The 6,000-nt window shown below is 47.1% G+C and overlaps 1 protein-coding gene across 3 annotated transcripts in view; it reads left to right on the forward strand.

Annotated features, from left to right (window-relative positions):
* Nucleotides 1-6,000, forward strand: part of gcgra (glucagon receptor a) — a 114,343-nt gene that overhangs the window by 17,937 nt on the left and 90,406 nt on the right. The gene's annotated exons all lie outside the window — the stretch shown is intronic.

Below are 6,000 nucleotides of genomic sequence, written 5' to 3' on the forward strand. Positions count from 1 at the left end.
AAGTATTTCTCAAATGATAGAGAAAAGGTTTTCCTGAAGTTAAAACAATAAATATGTTTTAAAATCAACTTTCGAATCCACTAATTATTTTAATAGCGCAACTTTATTTCTCACTGATGGGCATCTGGGAGCCAGAGGGAGGGGCTAACATAGGACTATGTGGGGCAGATGATGTTCTCTAGTGTACAATATTGTGCATTAATGATTAGGGTAAGCCACTCCAATACTGTACAGGGCAGTGTGCCATACCCTCTGTGACAACAACAGTGAGCTACCCCTCTGGATAGGTGTCTCTCTAAAACTGGACAGAATGTGTTAATCACAGGGGAAGGGAAATCTGTCTAAATTAGCACAGTGCAGGTTAATTACCGGGAGTGGCCTCTCTTGTACAAGGCAGCGTCTGCTAAGGACTGGAGAAAGTTTGTCTAATGTAGAACAAAGTGCATTAATTAATAGGCAGGGTGCATTTTCTAATTCAGCAGGCTGTTATTGGGCTAATTACTTTCTTCAATATTTATTGAAGGCATTGAGTACTCTTACATTGACTATGAAATCATTAGATATAGGAGCATTTGGCCCATTGAGTCTGCTCATTCGATCACTGCTGACGTTTTAACCTTCTCAACCCCATTCTCCTGTCTTCTCCCCATAACCTTTGACACCCTTGCTAATCAAGAACCTATCAACCTCTTTTTAAAAAAATACCCAGTGACTTGGTCTCCACAGCTGTCTATGGCAATGAATTCCATAGATTCACCATCCTCTGGTTAAAGAAACTCCTTCTCATCTCTGTTCTAAAGGGGCGTCTATTCTGAATCTCTGCCCTCTGGTCCTGGACTCTTGCTCAATTGGAAACATCCTCTCCACATCCACTCTATCTAGGCCCCTTCAATATTCAGTAGGTTTCAATAAGATTCCCCCCCCCCACCCCCATTCTTCTAAACTCTAGACCTCATACATTCACCCTCTTGTTCTTGTAAGCCCCCTCTGGACCCTCTCCAACGCCAGCTCATCTTTTCTTAGATACGGGGCCCAAAACTGCTCATAATTCTCCAACTGTGGCTCGACTAGCGCCTTAAAAAGCCTCAGCATTATATCCTTGCTTTTATATTCTAGTCTTCTTAAAATGAATTCTAACATTGCATTTGCCTTCTTACCACCAACTGAACGTACAAGTTAACCTCTAGGGAATCCTGCACTAGGACTCCCAAGTCCCTTTGCATCTCCAGTTTCTGAATTTGCTCCCCATTTGTAAGATAGAATTTGTCTCTATTCCTTCTACCAAAGTGTATGACCGTGCCCTTCCCTACACTGTATTCAGAGTCAGGTTTAATATCATTGGCACATGTCGTGAAATTTGTTCCATCTGCCATATGCCACCTTACATAAAGTCCCGAAGAAGGCTGTCGGACCGAAACTTCAACTGTTTACTCTTTTCCTGGGATGGTGCCTGACCTGCTGAGTTCTTCCAGCATTTTGTGTCTGTTAACTTGGATTGGCCGCATCTGCAGATTTTCTTGTGTTTGTGATTTACATAAAGTGTTTATGCCAGTATTACTTTCTCTAATAAAACAGTGGGTTAATTACTGAGTGACATATTAGAGAATATTACGTTCTCTAATATGTCACTGTGTGTGTTAATTATTGTGGAGGTTGTTTCCTTTAGTACAGCACAAGATTTGTTACTTAGTGAGGGTATCGTATTCTCTAATACAGCACAGTGTGCTAACTATTGGGGAGAGTCTAGTCTCTAATATGGCACATTGCGTGTTAATTACTGGGGCTATTCCAATCTCTAATTCAACTCAATGCGTATAGCGCAATTGCTTTTCAACGCTGGTGGTCACCGAATGGTATTCCGTTCTCGCTGCTGTCTGTAAGGAGTTTGTACGTTCTCCCTGTGACCGTGTAGGTTTCCTCCAAGTGCTCTGGTTTTCTCCCACAGTCCAAACACATGGGTTAGGGTTAGCAGTTGTGTTGCCTGAAGCACGTTGACACTTGCCGGATGTCCCCTGCATAATCCTCGTTGATCTGATTTGGCGCAAATGACACATTCCCCTGTGTGGTTCGATGTACACGTGACAAATAAAACTGACCTTCTATCTTCTGAATTACTGGGGAGGTTATATTCTGCAGTACAGCATAGTTGTGTTAATTACTGGTTAATTACAATTGTGTGGATGAAAATTTGCCAAGTTACATGAGGTACAAATGAAAGGCTGTTTTTCTTACTGGTGAGAAGTTTACACTGGTACAAGAATCAACACCGTTCTTGACGGGTATTTGGACTTGAGTATTCCTGGGGTGAGAGGCTGTCTTATCACTAGATTTAGATTTGTACGTCCAAATATGAAATGCGATGTTTGTGGAAACATCCAACACACCCCAGGGTGCAGCCAGCACATTCTGGTGCCAACACAGCATGCCCACAATGTTCAGCAGAACAACACGAGCAGCAGCAACAACAAAACAACAGAACAGAACGAGGCAACCACAGCAAAACAAGCTCCTTAACCATATCTCCCAGCACCTAAACCCCTCTCTCTCACACACACAAACACACACCTTCCCACCACCCAAACCCCTCTCTCTCACACACACAACCACACCCCCTCCCACCACCCAAACACACACACACCTCTCTCTCACACACACAAACACACACCTTCCCACCACCCAAACCCCTCTCTCTCACACACACAACCACACCCCCTCCCACCACCCAAACACACACACACCCCTCTCTCACACACACAACCACACCCCCTCCCACCACCTCAAACACACACACACACACACACCCCTACCCACCACCCAAACCCCTCTCTCTCACACACACAACCACACCCCCTCCCACCACCCAAACACACACACACCCCTCTCACACACACACAACCACACCCCCTTCCACCACCTCAAACAACTCTCTCTCACACACACACAACCACACCCCCTCCCACCACCTCAAACACACACACACACACACACACACCCCTACCCACCACCCAAACCCCTCTCTCACACACACACAACCACACCCCCTTCCACCACCTCAAACAACTCTCTCTCACACACACAACCACACACCTTCCCACCACCCAAACCCCTCTCTCACACACACACACACAACCACACCCCCTCCCACCAACCCAAACACACACACACCCCTACCCAACACCCAAACCCCTCTCTCACACACACAACCACACCCCCTCCCACCACCTCAAACACACACACACACACACACCCCTACCCACCACCCAAACCCCTCTATCTCACACACACAACCACACCCCCTCCCACCACCTCAAACAACTCTCTCTCACACACACAAACACACACCTTCCCACCACCCAAACCCCTCTCTCTCACACACACACACACACACTCACACTCACACTCACACTCACACACACACACACACACACACACACACACACACACACACACACACACACACACACACACACACACACACACACACCTCCAACCTCAGGACGTACTGCCTCTGGGTCTCCAGCCCAAGAGAGGCTGGACAGTTAGAGAGTTCAGAAGATGAGGGTTGGACTTCTCTGAACATTTTTTTTAAATCCCTAGGGAGCTTGAGGGAGTAGATGTTGGAATATTTTCATTAGTGAGAGAGTGACAAACACCAGGACAGATGCACAAGGGTTGGGTAGTTCTGTAAGTCTAAGGAAGGTAAAAATTGTTCCTCTCAGAGGAGTGTGAGAGTTTCGAATTCTCTGCCTGCAGGTTGGTGGGGGCCAGATCGTTAGATATGTTTAAGGTGAAACAGAATTGTAGAGTCAAAGAACACTGCAACAAAGTAACAGGCCATTCAGCCCATTTACTCCATGCCAAACTATTATTCTGCCTAATCCTATCGACCTGCACCCAGACCATACCCCTCCCATCCAGAAACGTATCTAAATTTATCTCAAATGTTGAAATTGAGCCCATTTCCATCACTTGCGCTGGCAGCTCGTTCCACGCCCACACCACCCGCTGAGTAAAGAAGTTCCTCCTCATGTACCCCTTAAACATTTCACCTTTCACCCTTAGCCATGACCTCTAGTTCTAATCTCACCCAACCTCAGTGGAAAAAGCCTGCTTGAATTTACCCTAATCTATATCCTTCATCATTTTGCATACTTCTGTCAAATCTCGTCTCATTCTCCCAGGCTCCAGGGAATAAAGTCCTAACCTATTCAATCTTTCCCTGTACGTCAGGTCCTCAGGTCCAAGTAGGTAGGTGAGCAAAACTGCACACAGTATCGGATGGATGAAGAGATTGAGGGTCACGGGAAAGTGGTGCAGAAGAGGGGTGAGGACCAGCTTAGGTGAATGGTGGGACAGGTTTGAGGGGGCTGGTGGCCTACACCTGCTCCTATTTTCCCAAGCCCTTGTGTGTACATAGTAGAGCTTCCAAATTTGCAAGTGAGACAATAGCTGGAAGCGTAGCAGACCGTTAATGGACCAGGAAGGCAGGCTGGTGGGTTGGGCAGCCAGCTGGCAGGTAAAGCAATGCTGGAGAAACGTGACGCATTGTATTTTGGTAGAGACAATAGAAACCAGAGAGCACAGGACATAATACAAATGGGGACAGACACCCAATGGCCACTTTATTCGGTATGCCTGTTTGTTAAAGCAAGTTATCTAATCAGCCAATCACGTTGCAGCCACTCAATGATTAAAAGCATGCTGACATGGTCAAGAGGTTCAGTTGTTGTTCAGACCAGACATCAGCATGGGGAAGTAATTTGATCTAAGTGATCACATTTTACTCGTATCGCATTGCTAAATGGAATAAATTACAAATGTGACTTTTGTTGGTTGGTGGTGCCAGACGGGGTGGTTTGAGTATTGGCAGAAACTGCTGATCTCCTGGGATTTTCACACACAACCATCTCTGGAATTTACAGAGAATGGGGTGAAAATTTTAAAAAAACACAACGCATCCAGTGAGCGGCAGATCCGTGGGTGAAAACACCTTGTTAATGAGGGAGGTCAGAGGAGAATGGCCAGACTGGTTCAGGCTGACAGGAAGGCGACAGGAACTCAAATAACCACACGTTACAACTGTGGTGTGCGGAAGAGCATCTCTGAACGCACAACACGTCGAACTACAGGGCCAGAGGGTAGTGAATCTGTGGAATTCATTGCCACAGCGGTTGTACAGAACACATCATCGGGTATATTTAGATAGGAAGCTGACAGGTTCTTGATTATTAAGAGCATGAAAGATTACGGGGTGAAGGCGGGAGAATGGGGTTGAAAAGGATGATAAGACAGCCACGATTGACTCGATATTTCTGCTCCTATGTTTTCAGGTTTTCAGAGAGGGTGCAAGAGATTTTAGAGATGGAGGAGTTCAGTTCCGCGGAAGGGCTGGAGAAGAGGGGATTGTTTTCTAGGGGATGGGCTAGTTTGTGAGATCTGAGAGAGAGGGGCTTACATGTTGCATTGGGCGTATACAGAGCAGATACGGAGAGAGACTGGTCTGGAGGAGTCAAGACTGGGGACGAGGAATGGAATTAACAAAACGGTCGGAAAGCCTTTGTACCCAGCGAATATTCAGCCCTGCCCGGGTAGAGATGGAGGGGGATTCGCCTGTGGCTGCCAAAAACTCCAGAAGCATCGAACGAACTGTGGGAGAGTGGGACTAACCGAATTGCTGTTGCAACGGGTTAGTACATGGTTACTGGGCTGACTGGCCTCCTCTCGTGCTCTGAATATTCTCGGGTGACACGTTGTATTGCACGAGCTTCGGGCGGATGAAACGACAGTGGGAAGGGAAGTCGTAGGATTTGCGGCAGCCTTGATGGGACGAATGGCCTTGGTTGGGTTCCGAGCACAAGTTTAGGTTAAAAGTTGCCACCTGCGGGTGCGAGGGACGGACGACGGGCTCTCTAAACGTCCCTACCCAATCACTCTCCTTCGCCCTCGGGTTAGTGGGCAGCGCCGGGCACTCTCGGGGCCTCGCTGCCGCCTCCTGCCCGG

This window comes from Hemitrygon akajei, chromosome 22, assembly GCF_048418815.1.
Source record: "Hemitrygon akajei chromosome 22, sHemAka1.3, whole genome shotgun sequence".
In the NCBI taxonomy this organism is placed as follows: domain Eukaryota; kingdom Metazoa; phylum Chordata; class Chondrichthyes; order Myliobatiformes; family Dasyatidae; genus Hemitrygon; species Hemitrygon akajei.